Source organism: Dromiciops gliroides, chromosome 6 (genome assembly GCF_019393635.1).
Source record: "Dromiciops gliroides isolate mDroGli1 chromosome 6, mDroGli1.pri, whole genome shotgun sequence".
Classification (NCBI taxonomy): domain Eukaryota; kingdom Metazoa; phylum Chordata; class Mammalia; order Microbiotheria; family Microbiotheriidae; genus Dromiciops; species Dromiciops gliroides.
The window spans coordinates 51,568,593-51,584,277 of NC_057866.1; positions in this window are offsets into that span (position 1 = coordinate 51,568,593).

The following is a 15,685-nucleotide window of genomic DNA, read 5'->3' on the forward strand; positions in this document are numbered from 1 at the left end:
CTCTCATTTCCCTTTCCATTCTTTCCTCCTTTTCTCTACATCTTCTTTCTATTTCTCCTACTTTCTCTTCAAAGTCCCTTTTGAGAGCTTCCATGGCCTGAGACTAGTTCATATTTTTCTTGGAAGCTTTGGATGTTGGAGCTTTGACCCCGTTATTAACTTCTTCTTTTGAGGTTGTATTGTGGTCTACCTTACCCCCAAAGAAGTTTTCGATGGTCTTCTGCTTTCTCTGCCTGCTCATCCTGGCTTACTATTTCTTGTCTTTTAACTCCTTCTTTAAGTGTGGCGCTGCTTCCAGGATGGTTGGGCTTCTTCTCAGCCTTCCTGGCCTCACTTTCATTTGATTTTAAACTCTCCACTGGGCGGGGGGGGGGGGGGGGGGGGGGCTCCACTCCTGTTCTCAGCTTCCGAGGGTCCCAGGTGTTTTGGGTTGGGGGGGCGGGGCAGGCTTTAATCTCCCCTGGCCTGTTCTCAGGTCCAGAGATAACCTCAGGCCTACTTACTAAGAAACCAACCAGCAAAGCTTTCTGTGGTATGGTTCTCAGCTTCCAATGAGACTGCTCCCCTGCTCTCCTCCCCCACCTGGGTCTCCCACCGCTCAGGATTTCTTCCTGGCTGCCCACTGGGGTGGGACAATCGAATCCTTCCCCCCAATCCACTGGTATCCCTGCACTTACCCCCCCAGGCCAGCCGTTCAGTCCGACCCCATGCTCGGTTCCAGAAGACACCGGTACTGCAGTCGAATCAGAGGCACTGGGGCAAATTCCTCTGGCGGGTGTCTGGTGTGTCGGCCTGATTGTGGGGTTAGGCTTTATTCGTGGCCCAGCATGACCCCCCTGAAATCTATCTATAGCTGGAGAAAACTCTCAGCCCGAATTTTTGTGTGTTTTTCTGCCCCAAGGATTCTTTTATTGCTATTTTTGGGGTTTTTATATCAGGAGCCCTGTGAGCTTAATGTCTTTCCTCTGCCATCTTGGCTCCACCCCCGCTAACTATATATTAATAGCTATTGCACCAGTTTGGGCAGTAAGCATCTATTTATTAATTAATATCATATATTATTAAAGTATTGACCATGTGTCTCCCTGACTTCCCCAATACTCACAGATTTACAGGGCTAAACAATCACATACCCAGTTTCTCGAGCCAAAAGGGTAAGCAGTGAGAAAGCAAGAAGGGGATGGGGGAGAGGGAGAGGGAGAGAGAGAGAGAGAGAGAGAGAGAGAGAGAGAGAGAGAGCATGTGGGGAGTAAAAGAGGCTGACCCTATTGTGTCCCAGGGTTTTATCCCCCTTAGGTAAAGGCAAGTCACCATACTTGATCTAAGCTAATTAGTTATAGAATCATTTAGCTCCATTGATTTACATGAATTGAGGTGCAGTCTTAGAGAGGGTGAGTTCATGGGTCTAGGTGCTTCTTCCCCTAGCTAAACAAAATGATCAATCTGTATTCTTTTTGTTCAGGTGAACTCATCCCAGGCAGGTTTTTAGGGTGAGGGGGAGAGAGCAGCTAAAACGAATGTCTGGGTTTCTCCTAGAAATCCATTATCAATAGTTATTAATAATTATTTTCTCGGGGGAAGCTAGGTGGTGCAGTGGATAGAGCACCAGCCTTGGAGTCAGGAGGACCTGAGTTCAAATCCAGCCTCAGCCACTTGACACTTTCTAACTGTGTGACCCTGAGCAAGTCATTTAACCCCAATTGCCTCACCAAAACAAACTAAAAAATTTTTTTTCTCACAGATGGATGGATGGATGGATTAGATAACTAGATTTCTACTCTATAGCAGCTACTGATCTACCCACCAAACGATACCTGCAGGAACATTGTCCAAGAGGAGCTAAGCCACTTGGCTTGTAAATGCCACCCTATCACCATGTTTTTCTACCTTAGACATCTTCTACTCTGCTGCCATGCAGGTATCCCTCCCTACCTTTCCTCCACTTGCTCAAATCAACACTACTATTGCTTCTGGAGAAGACATGCCAGTCGACTGCCTTATTATTCCACTTGCTATCTCTATGACTTCTCACGACTTCCTTTGTTCCTTCTCTGCTCTTGTCTTTTATAGTCTCCTTCAAACAATTGTTTATATAGATTTTGGCACCTCTGCTTCCCCATGGCATGGAAATAATTGTTAGTTGTTTAATGTTTTTTGGCCTTGGCCAGTTGTCTGGCCTTGCAAGCATTGCCATCTCTCTTATATAAAAAAAGATTTAAAAAATTAAATTGTATCCAGCATTTATGTTTTTCTCTATACCCCTCCCAATCTCTCAAAAGAAAAGAAAATTAAAACCCTTATAAGACACAATCACAGTCAAGCAAAACTAATTCCCATACTGGCCATGTCCCAAAATGTGCCTCATTCTGCTTATTAGCCCATCACTTCTCTATAAGTAGCTAGATAGCCTCATCATCAGTCCTCTGTCATATCAATCTCAATACAAAGTTCTTTAGTCACAAAACCTTTATGTTTTCTTGTTTAATATATTATGGACTCTAATTATAGTTTCTTTGTTCACCTTTTCAGAAGTGAATAGTCAACTTGGAACAGCCCTCCCCCAAGGTTTGGGCTGGCTGCAAAGACCCTGAGAATTGTATTTCTTCTTACTTTTAGTAAGGCAATTGGGGTTAAGTGACTTGCCCAGGATCACACAGCTAGTAATTGTTAAGTGGAAAGAGAGGAAGCTAACATGAGATCAGGACTGGAGGGCTGTTGCAAATGATTCAAGAACTAAACCTTAGTTGGAAGGCATGAAAAGGATACCTGAGCTTTACCCTGAAAGACTCTGGCTTATAAAGTAGAGTGTCCTTTCAAGGATTTTTTTTTGTTTTTTGTTTTTGATGAGGGGGAGGTCTGGTCCCTTTTACTGATAGGTAGATAAACTATTGTGCCAGGGTTCATCTGATTATTATGAAAGTTTTCCTTGCATGTAGCTGAAATCTTCCTCACTGAAATTTCTACTTCTGCCCTCCAGGACCAAAAAGACTATGTAGAATCCTTCTTCCATAGGACAACCTATTAATGCTTACCCATGATCATCGTTCTCTTCCCCTAGCCTGAATTTTGCTCCTTTCCAGATTAAATATCTCTATTTCCTGCAACAGACCCTCATGGAGCTTTACTTCCAGATTACTTACCATTCTGGTCACTTTCCTTTGGACATGCTCCAGTTTCTTATTCCTAAAATGAAGCCAACAAAAGCAATGGTAAGAGTCCAGAAGTGCCTAGCTCCAAGTCATCTGGAAATTTGAAAAGCACACCATCTATGCCTTTAACCAAGTTCTTTATAAAAATAATGAACAACACTTGATCAATGACAGACCCCTAGTGCCTTCTATTATAGCATACTTTCAGAAGTTCTGGGCAGATTTTTTTATATTATTTCCTATATATTATTGTATTCAGATTTGTTGTGTGTCATGTTCTTCTGGAAGACATAGAGTCCTTCAGTTATCTCTTTGCATTCTGTCTACAAGGTTAGTCACTCTGGCTTGTGCAGGGTTCACTTTTTTTTTTTCATTGTGGTCTTTTATTTCTCTTCTTACCGATTTTCCTCTGTTTTATTATTGTGTGTGTGTGTGTGTGTGTGTGTGTGTGTGTGTGTTCCAAATCTGTTCATGTCTCTTTTGTTTTAGAGAGATTCTCTAAAACAAGGATTCAAGTTTGTCTAATATGTTACTTGTGTTTTAAGTTTTTGTGTTAAGAACTCTAATCTATATTAATTTCTAGTTTCTTCTTTTATAGATTTCATTTCTCTTTTGAATGAGTCTGGAGTTTCTTGTTGTTCTTGCTCTCTGAAGGAATCCACAGAATTCTTTCTTTTATTGGACATTAATGATTCACTTTCCTTCATATTGTAATATTTGTTAAGAGAGCTTTGTATTGGGGCAGCTAGGTGGCGCAGTGGATAGAGCACTGGCCCTGGAGTCAGGAGGACCTGAGTTCAAATCCGGCCTCAGACACTTAACAATTACTAGCTGTGTGATCCTGGGCAAGTCACTTAACCCCAATTGCCTTACAAAAAAGAGAGAGAGAGAGAGAGAGAGAACTTTGTATTCTCTTTAAGGTTTTGCTCCTTCTCCCTTCTGCATTTAGGATATTCTCTTTTGATTTGTAGGCTTATGCATAGGCTTTTATCGAGAATTTTTTAATATAACTTTGGTACTTCACCCTTTTTTTTTCTGAAGAGGGTGCTTTTCCATCATTTACTTTCTGTCCTATTCCCCTTTGATGGTGGATACACTCGGAAGGCTAGGTTGTCGGGGGCCTCATCCTTGCTTAGATGGAGTGGGGCACAGATTTCACCAACTTGGGTCCCTACCTTGAATATTCTCCTGAGGGAAAAGACTGACTCCTGTTAGGTTTCAGTTACCTTTCCTTCAGGCTTAGTTCAGGCAAATACACTGACATTCCACTTGGTTCTTCCTTCTGCTATCTTCCTTTCCTTTATCTGACTGATCAGTGTCAGCATCTGACATTTCTTTTAGTATTTTTCTGGAGGGAAAAAGTGAAGGCATTGAAACAGAATCACTACCCAGGTAGGGCAGAGCCACTGCCTCAGTAGGGCAGCTCTACCCTTGAGGCAAATCCTGGATGGGCATGCAATTTTACCTATGCCTCTGAGAGATTAAATTAATAGATTAATGTTAGGGGATAAAGGATTTTACCTCCTCCAGAATTCTATTATCTTATTTTTACATCTAACTCATAATCCCTTTTTTGGAGAAGGAGTGGGGTGGGGGTGAGGGGTGTAGTATTGTGAAGCTAGAAGCTAGAGGGTTGAAACGACTTGGAAAAAGTGGATAATCTTGCTCACCAAGGTCATAATTGCTTCCTTGAGCTCATCTGTTTCCTTTATTTTTTTTTTCCATTTTGATGGGCTGTCATTTACTGTAATGACCTTATCTCTTTATTCTTCACTCAAATGCTTTCAACCATGCTTCTCTAATTATTTCCTAGGAGTATGTATTATGCTACTCTACTAATTTTTTAATCTATTCTGTTCTTTTGCCATAAGATATATTTTTCCAGATTTATATTTTAGTCATGGTTCCCAACCCACAAGGTATCAGGGATACTTATGAGACCTCTGAAAAGTTAGCAGTCCTCTCTGTTGTTTATGGTAGTTTGACAAGTAATCATTTAAGTTCCCTTCAGCTAGGTATCATCAGTGTTTCACTTCTAACTGACAGATTTTGGAAATCCTCTCAGGTCTGGCACATTGCATTTACTTGGATTCAACATTCACTAAACAGTTGCCAACACAAGCTGTATAATTGTGTTTCTTACCTTTCAATGTGGGGTGTATGATCCTATGATGTATCTTTGATCAGATTCTGCGACCATAATGTAGATTGGAAGTTGGTAAATCTGTATCCTATTTTTGCATGGCTTACAAGCTAAGATGGTTTTATATTTTAAAATACAATAGAACATTATTTTAAAATATAAAAACCATTCTTAGTTCTATTTTGTCCCACTGGCCTATACTTTGCGAACCCCTGATCTACATTATAGTCTTCTTATGTTATAGACGACCAAGATGCATACTAGTCAACACTCTGGTCAACAAGGTAGGAGCTGATCATCTCGGGGGAGATGATAATCTTTAAGAGGAGAGAATATCTCATTTTTGTCTCTATCTCCAGAGCCTAGCCCACAGTAAGTGCTTGATAAATGTCTCTTGATTAGAACTGGTCCCTTCCTCTAGGATGGAGGTAGAAATATAAATGTAGCTAGAAATAGCTAGAATGAGGGATGAATCCATAGCTTCAGTTCCTGCCACCAAATTAATTCTACCAATTCCTGTGTTTTTTCTTCTTTAGTATACTTTCCATTAGCATATTCAAAAGTGCATTTATAAATGGCTTCAGCTCCCTTCATATACTACAATATAGAATGATGCAGACCTTATACAACTTTGGCCACTCCGAATCAGTCTATACTATGGAAACAGTAATTTCCTAGGTTGTGGTTATATGTTCAACTTCATTTCTCAGAACTTGACCAAGCCTTGAACACAAGGAAGGCAGTGAAGTAGAAACAGGTATCTCCTTTTATTTTATTTTTTATGAATAAGTGTTTTATCGGTGGTTTATGTAGTCCAGATATCCTTTTTTTTGTTTTGTTTTGTTTTGTTTTGCGGGGGAATGGGGGTTAAGTGACTTGCCTGGGGTCACACAGCTAGTAAGTGTCAAGTGTCTGAGGTCAGATTTGAACTCAGGTCCTCCTGAATCCAGGGCCAGTGCTTTATCCACTGCGCCACCTAGCTGCCCCTAGTTCAGATATCCTTAAGCATTAGATCTTGAAAGTTACAACCAGGTTCAAGGCACAGTTGGATCCTAATTTATTCAAAACCACAGCTCTTGAGTTCCAAACAATATTTTTCTTTTATGAGAAAATGTACTAATTCAAAGCAAGAAGATATTTAGTTAAGTGCATAGAAATATATATAAGAAGAAGGATCTCTCCACTTAGTCAGGGGAATACTCTATCATAGATTGCCCTGCCACTGGTGAAAGAGGGATTGTTGTTGTCTGTCCTTCATCCTCAAAGAGGATAATGACATCAGGAGATGATGTCATCACTTGCAGTGTATAGAATTTAAGTGAGGGAGGGCAGTATAGTCACCAGCCTCACTCTCTCCTCCAGAACCATCTAAGTCCAGTGGCAAGATAGATATCAGGATAACTGAAAATGACCCTGGATACAGTGGGAGACCTTGACTTTTTTAAGCTAAGTTCTTTTCCAGGTGTCAGTAATAAAGAAATAAATGGAGAGAGAGAGAGAGAGAGAGAGGGAATGGGAGGGAGGGAGGGAAGAAGGAAGGAAGCAAGGAAGACACAGCAATACTACTATTTGGTCTTGTGTGGAATGCATAGATGTTTCCTGTGTCCTCCTCAGTATGGAATAACAAGAAAGTCACCTCAGAATAGCTTCTCTATAGAATAATGCACAGATGTTTCCTATGTCCTCATCAGTATAGAATAACAGGAAAACCACCTCAGGATAGTTATAATTAGACATGCATTGTATGACCTGGATGGGGGAGGGGGGGTTAATATGAACTAGGAGTGTCTCAAACATTGTGCATCCAGAGTATCCAGTCAATGGAGAAATGGGAGAGGGAAGCTTGCATTAGGGATGACATAAAACCCTGCTATGACAGGCACAAAATGTACTTCTTCTATGGAAGGAGGTAGTCTTTCTTGCAAGATCAGAATAAATGGCCTTCCTGCTTTGCACCAGATTGGGATCTATACCTTGATTTACAGTCTATACCCCAAAGAGATCGTAAAAGGGGGGGAAGACCCACATGTATAAAAATATTTATAGCAGTTCTTTTTCTGGTGGCAATGAATTGGAAATTGAAGGAAAGTCCATCAATTGGGAAATGACTGAACAAGTTGTGGTATATGAATGTAATGGAATACTATCGTGCTATAAGAAATAAGGAACAGGTGAATTTCAGAAAAACCTTAAAAGACTTACATGAACTGATGCTGAGTGAAGTGAGAAGAACCAGGAGAACATTATATACAGTAACAGCAACACTGTGTAATGATCAACTGTGATAGACTTAGCTCTTCTCAACAATACAATGGTCTAAGACAATTCCAAAAGACTCATGATGGAAAATGCTCTCCACATCCAGAAAAAGAACTATAGAGTCTAAATGCAGATTGAAGCATACCATTTTCACTTTTTGTTTTTTTTGTGTGTGTTTGATTGTTTCTTCTTTTTGTGATTTTTCTCTTTTGTTCTGATTCTTCTCTCACAACATGACTAATGTGGAAATAAGGTCAACACCATTGTACTGTATAATCTTTATCAGATTGGTTGCTGTCTTGGGGAGGTGGAAGGGAAAAGAGGGAGAGAGAAAAATTTGAGACTCAAAATCTTAAAAAAAATGAATGTTGAAAACTATCTTTACATGTAATTGGAAAAAATAAAATAAAATACTATTTTTTAAAAAAGAAAGTAAGTCAGTCTGTGAGGGAAAGGTCCTCAAGGTTTCTTGGCCAAAACAGAATAGATATTTGCACTCCCTCTGAGCTATTAAAAAGCTAAATAATGGCCAATCAGGCTTAGGCTGGTAACTAGTGTTGGTCAATCTATGAGAGTCAGTGATTTGGGGTTAAAACATGGTCCTTCAAAAAAAAATCAAGGTTATAAACCCCAAGTCATCTTGTGATGTTTAAACAATCAAAACTTATATTCCTTTTGGCAGAGCACCCCCAGGTAAGGTTATGTGTGATTCCCTATATGGCCGGGGGTGGGGGTGGGGCAGGGAGATGGAGCTGCATTGTCCAACTGGAGCTTCATAAAGAATATGTGTGGGTGAGGAAACAGGTGATCAGAGAATACAAGTAGCCAAGGAAGCTCATTCTCTGAGCTTGTGGTTTCTCCACAGATCTGGGGACCCACAGATCTCAGATGAGATAACATAAAATTTTAGTAAACCCAGTCAAAACAGTTGTGACTTCTTCCAGCTCTGTTCAGAATCACATGGATGAGAGCAGAAGAGTAGGTCAATCAATCAGAAGAATGTTTTGTTGAATAGGAGAGAATAATCCAAGGTTGGCATTTGGTAAAACATGATTAGCAATATAACAAGGGAGTAAGAAATTGAAGAGTAGAGAATGGTATAAAGTTGAACTGTTTAACCAAGGAGAAAACAGTTTAACTAGTGGAAAGGGAGGAGAGCTACAGAAGGGACGATGGCCTGGAAAAGTACTGAGGAGTGGAGGGACTACAGGTCATGTGAGTATAAAGAATAGGTTTATTATACATAAGATGCAGGTATAAGGCTAAAATTCTAGCTAGTCTGTCTAAAATATCTAACGAGTGGTCACCAATAAATTATAAGCTTTAGCAAGAGTTAGACTTTTAAGCATTTATTAAGGAGAATAAGAATTTGGTAAAGAGAGAAGGAAAGGCCTACATTCATCTATCTATTAAAGGGAGAGAGCATTTCTAGCTCTGTTCTCTGCCAGAGTCCACAGGAAAGAGAGTGAGACAGAGCACCAGGCTCCCCCTTCTTCCTCCCACCAGCAAACGTCACTTCCTGATGCCAAAGAAAAGATGCATGGTCATGCCCTCAGAGATGTTTACCTCATAGCGGAATTTTCTACAGTAAGTCTCCAGCAGGTGGCGTCATTCCAATTGTTACAGTCCCCGCTTTGTTTCTTCAAGAAACGGGGAATTAGTTGTGGAATGGAAGTCTTTTCAGGGGTTGATGTGTGGATGCTGGTAATAAGCCAGGAAAATTTCCTACAAAATTGAGCTTAACACAACTTTAAAATAGCTTTGTCAATAATCAAAACAAACAATGAAAGTTCTCAAAAACATGTCTAAGGGAATTCAGAATCTTATTTGTTACACATGAAACATATAATAAAACAAAAAATGAAACATTCTTTAAAATTAATATTACTGTCTAGGGGAGAGGGGAGGGAGGGGAGGGAGGGAGAAAAATCTGAAATTGTAAAGCTTGTATAAACAAAAGTTGAGAACTATCTTTACATGTAACAGAAAAAATAAAATACCTTATATGTAAAAAAAAATTAAAAAAAAATAAATAAAAGTTGGTATAACCACAAAAAAAATTAATATTACTATACAGGTAAACATGGAATGATAGTGATTATGATGAGTCCAAGGGATTTCAGAGTTCTTACCATAGAAGCAGAACACTTGTAGGTGATACCAAGATCAAAATGGTGGTCATCCCTATTGGTGAAAAAGAGTTTATAGGTCATAGAAATTGATGAGATTGAAGAATGCAGGGAGTGAGGGAGGGTAGGATGGAGTAGGATGTTTGAAGGAGCATCAATATGCATGTTGATGTTCTGAGAATGCAGAAAAGAGCTAGGCTGGAGATGACTATGAACCAAACATTGAACTTCACTGAGAAAAGAAAGAGTGTGCTGGTGGTAGATGGATAAACATTACCTGATTTTGAATTGGGTGGTAAATTTGGACTGAATTAACCTCAAAAAAAGAGAGGTTGCTGAGTGATGACCATAGAGGACCATAGAGGAAAAAAGAGTTTAAACTCAGCTGAGAGAGTATAACCCCTACCATGTTGTTGGAGGCATTCATAATAAATGGATCTGGCTATGAAAGAATGACTAAAAATATGAACTGGCATGTTAGCTTCTTAAATTCCCCATTACTCATGTTTGGGTGATCAGTCAATCAAGCAACAAATATTTATTCAATACTTAACATGGGCCAAGCATTCCTAAGTACTGAAAGGTAGCTAGTACTGAGAATAAAAGAAAAACAGAATAATCAGTCCTTGCTCTCAAGGAGCTTACATTCTAATGGGGCTATTGTTATTGTCCATGTGAGAAGAGATGAGGTTGAACTAAACTTGTTACTGTATAAATGAAAAGAAGGAGGTATACTCTACAAGAGATATATTAGAAATAATTGACAAGAATTGGTAACTGATTGCAGATGATGGGGTGTTAATTCATTTGTGGAATTATTAAAAGGGAACAGGTATGGACAATTCTTTAGGTACTATCCAAGAAAGACTGATGGCAGTGGGGAGTAATGTTTCAATCACACATTAATAAGGCACAGAAGGTATAGGTGCAAATAGCATATAAAGTACAGAGAAAAACTGCACAAAGGATAGTGGGATAGTGGGGTATAGTGACAGACGACATGGGAACAGAGATGGGGTCATATAGAAAGGCAAGAATCATAGGAAAGAGAATGGTGAGGAGGAGAGACACAGAGCGTCACATAACCAAGGATTAGAGCTGGGAACTGCATGGATCCATAGGAGATGGGAAAGTGCTCAGGGAGGAAGAGTTTGATGTTGCATTTTTATAAGGGTTTTGGTGGAGGATAGACTAACTCTTATCTCTGCCACCTTGGGATTAGTTCATGAACATATCTACATCATATTAAAATTATCAGCAACACTTTACAGCTAGTTCATGAACATGTCCATATCATCTCACAGTTCTCAACAATAGTTGGTATTCTGTTGGTCTTACTACAGATGTGGAACTTATCTGAGTCTTACAGAGAATGACAGGAAGACCAAAGACCCTTATGGTAAGGCTTCCCCTGATTTAGCACAATATCTCAAGTCTTTATTTTTAATTAATATCTGACACAATTTCCAAGAGCAAGCTAGAGTAGCTAGTAAATAGAGTCAGGAAGACTCCCCTTCCTGAGTTCAAATATGGCCTTAGATACTTACTAGCTGTGTAATCCTGGGCAAGTCATTTAACCCTGCTTGCTTTCCTTTCTTCATCTGTAAAATGAGTTGGAGAAGGAAATGACAGTATCTTTGCCAAGAAAACCCCAAATAGGGTGATGAAGAGTCAGAGATGTCTGAAATGACTGAACAACAACACAACTGTTTACAAGTAACTGTTATACTCCTTTGATCTTCGGGATGGTCTATAAATGACTTCTAGGTTTCCCTTTTCCTTTTGCAATCTCACTTCCTGCTATTGTTCCTTTGTACTAGCTACTTATAAACTTGCCTAACTAGAATGGGAAGGAGGTCAGAAGGACCAGAACATGAAGCATTTTCAACACACTTAACCTGAGCAGAATTTCAATTCAATTTAATAAACATTTATTAAATGACTACTTTGTTCTAGGTGCTATGTTGGATTCTGGAAATACAAAGATAAAAATAAAAAGTGCTTGGTCTCAAAAAGTTCACATTCCCCCAGAGAAAAGGAAGCAAACCATTTCTGTCCAATTTTGCAAGATTTTTATTTTATTTGAAAACTGATGTTGTATTTGGAAAATTTCATTTAAACTCGTACTTCAGTGAAATTATGATATCATCAATGTAGGTATTCCCTCCAATAATTCAGAATGCCATCAATCCTAAACTCTCCTCATTCATGTCCTACCATGGGTTTATCATTGAGTGGGACACCCAACATACTAAATTAATTCATCTTTTGGGCACCAGTGGCGTATGCCACAAGGTCTTCATCAGTTATCTCTTCACTATGCCATATTTGTTGGGTTTTTTAATCATACGTTGATTTGATGACATCCTTTATACCTCCTCACACCATTTATACCTTCTTATAAGGGTTTAGCCTTTTGTTCACCCACCCTGTGCTTTTTCCATTGCCCTCTGTGGGGGTATTCAGCTTCATTTCTTCAGAAAACATAATATCTCAAAAATGATCTTGAGTATCTCAAGAGTAGCCACACATCATCAGGATTAATACTTGGGCAGTGGTATATAAACAATATAGTAAAAATAGACATAAGGCCAGAGGTGTCCTGGAGCCAACTCAAACCAGCTTGCTAAAGTTTATAGTTAAATTTTTAGTGTGATCACTAAAAATTGCCAAATGTTACAAACCAGGGATCTATTCATTGTTTTGTTGATTGTCTAGGCTTAAGAAGGGGGAAATGTTGATAATGATGATTAAACTGAAAACTATGCCATAATACAGTTAGGTAGTGTGTTTTATCTTTTTTCAGAAAGCCAGTTGTTAAACATTTACCAGCACACCCCTCTATAAAGTCCTTAAAAAATTAAGACACTTTCAGGGCAGCTAGGTGGCACAGTGGATAAAGCACCAGTCCTGGATTCAGGAGGACCTGAGTTCAGATCCAACCTCAGACACTTGACATGTACTAGCTGTGTGACCCTGGGCAAATCACTTAACCCTCACTGTCCTGCAAAAAAAAAAAAATTATGACACTTTCATTGTGTGTCGGATAGGAGCCTTCAGTGGGGGGCTGCAGATGAAGAGGATATCAGAGCTGTCAGGCAAAAGAAGCATGCTTTGGGCTGAAGGATAATTGCAGCCAAAAGAGAGCAGTTAGAGCCCAGCTAAGAAAGTAAAAGCAGAACTAAGCTGAAAGGAAATGAGAGTGTTTGTGGGTGAGATGGAAATGCTGGAAGTTAAAGGCCCAGAATTATAGAACCTTAGAATTTCAAGCAGCCTCAGAGAGAGGGCTGTATTGCTCACTGCTTGACAACTGGCTCTTGGGGGAGAAAAGTAGTCCCGACACACTTTTAAGTTTGATCTGCGATATTAAAATTTCTCTATTGTTTTCTCAAGTAAGGACAATCCACAAAATGATGTCTCAAGCCCTCTTCTATAGTATTTACTGACTTGACACTGGTTTGACCTGGCTCAAGTGCAGCTCTAAAAGACCATTTTTACGGAGAATATTGAAGCTCTAGAAAGAGGAAGGAGCTTACTCAAGGCCACTGAGTGATTTTCTGTCAGAATATGACAGGCGGAATTCATGACCAAGCATGACTGAAGTGCATTGGTTGAATCCTAGAATTTCAGAGCTGGAAGTGACCTCAGGTGCGATGTGGCTTAACCATGTCTGACCAAGAATTTTCTCTCCTACACTCCCAAAAGGGGTCATTCCGTTTCTGCATGAAGACTCTCGGTTACAGGGAGTCCTCTGCTGCTCTAAACAACTTTGAGAGAGTGCTGCTTATTGGAATTTTTTCCTCCTTATATTGAGTCTCAATTGGCACTTCTGTAATTTCTATCTACTATTCCAAGTTTTGCCCTCTGGAACCGAATAAAACAAATTTAATACTTCTGCTGCTACGTGACAGCTCTCCAAATATTTAAATATGCTCTCAGGACTGTTTGCTGTATTTCTTCTCGTCCTTCCTCCCCAATCCCCATTCACTCCCACTCAAAAAAATAAATATAATAATTTAAAATTCTGCACTCTCTTCATTAGAAAGGAGAGGAGAATCCAGGAGAGTGGCACACACAGTAAGAAGAGAAGATAAATATTCCCTAGATTGGACACTTATTTACTGAGGGAGCTGTATCCTGTTTGGAAGCTAAGCATCAGAACCAAGGTAGCAAGAAAGGCAGCAGCTACTTCCAATGGTCCGAAAAAGACCACTGACTTTTGGCTTCCCCCAGGTGGAATGTTAAAGCTTTTGTTTGTCCTATGTTCTGGAAAAGGACCATGATGTCAGGAGTGATGTCATGACTTGCAGTGAATTGGATTTAAGTGAGGCAGGGCTGTGCAAAGTCACTCTATCTTCAGGAGTCGTCTGGGTCCAGTGGCAAGATATAAATCCGGATGACCTGAGATGGTGCATGACCTTTTAAGCCTTGCACTGGTCCCAGTTTGCCTGAGGCAAGGCCTGATTAAGTCTTGGTTAGAAAGAAAGCAAAGATTGGCCTCCTTTATCTAGTGAAAACAAAAGTAAGGAAAGGCCAAACCTCCAGATTGGTGTTTTGCAATAGACTCACATCGTTTTGCAATTCTAGAGTTGTGTAGGAAGGAGGGAGAAATAGTGAGCCGGGTAAGATTTGTGTGTGGCTCTGGGGCAGCTAGGTGGCACAGTGGATAAAGCACTGGCCCTGCATTCAGGAGGACCTGAGTTCAAATACGGCCTCAGACACTTAACACTTACTAGTTGTGTGATCCCGGGCAAGTCACTTAAGCCTCATTGCCCAACAAAAAAACAAAAAAACAAAAAAAAATTAAGATTTGTGTGTGGCTCAACTGGGCACACTTATGGATTTCCCTGTGTTTCTCTGTATTGTGTGCACCTCTACAGAGATCATATCTATCATGTTGGGCTAAGAACAGCTTGAGGTCTTGGCCATGGGGAACACCAAAGGGTTGGGCAATAATGACTCTTTGTCATAAGGTCATATTTAATCACACTTTTTGGAGTCCTTCCCTGTTCTCTTGAATGTACCTTTGTGGAATGTTGTTCTCTCTGAAGCATAGAAGAAAGGCAACCTAGAAGTTAACAAGTAATAGAGTTTGTCTCTTTTGATTTAGCCATGGGAAGAAACAAGTGAAGGGATACACACACACACACACACACACACACACACACACACACACACACACACACACGCCAGGCTTCAAAGCAGAATAATCTTCAGTAAGAGACCGAGATGAGCTATATTGATGAAAAGAGATAGATCAAAGAAAGATGAATGGGACAATGGTAACGGACAACATATAAAGTAAAGTTGTTCAACTCTCATTTTTCACCTGTTTTCTTTGTCAAGGAGAATAATCTTCACACTAGAGAAGGCAAAATGAAATGGTTAATGCAGTAGAAACCCCAAATAATTAAGAAGATAATGTATACACAAGTTTCTAGAACATATTATTAGAGATCATTGTGAATCTCTTAAAAAAAAAAACAGATTACATAGAGACAAATGGCTTTCACAAGAATACATGGCTTTATTAAGTCAGGCCAGAGTAATCTAATATCTTTTTGTTGTTGTTGTTTTTGTTTTTGTTTTTGTTTTTGTGAGGCAATGAGGGTTAAGTGACTTGCCCAGGGTCACACAGCTAGTAAGTGTTAAGTGTCTGAGGCCGGATTTGAACTCAGGTGCTCCTGACTCCAGGGCCGGTGCTCTATCCACTGTGCCACCTAGCTGCCCCTAATATCTTTTTTTAAAATTATTTATTTATTTATTTATTTTGTGAGGCAATGAGGGTTAAGTGACTTGCCCAGGGTCACATAGCTAGTAAGTGTCAAGTGTCTGCTGCCGGATTTGAACTGAGGTCCTCCTAAATCCAGGGCTGATGCTTTATCTACTGCACCACCTAGCTGCCCCCAATATCTTTTTAAAAGTAATTTCTTAATATTTTAAAAATATTTGGGGGGATACTAGACTAGTAGATCAAAGGAAAGTCATGGCTATAGTTTGCCTAG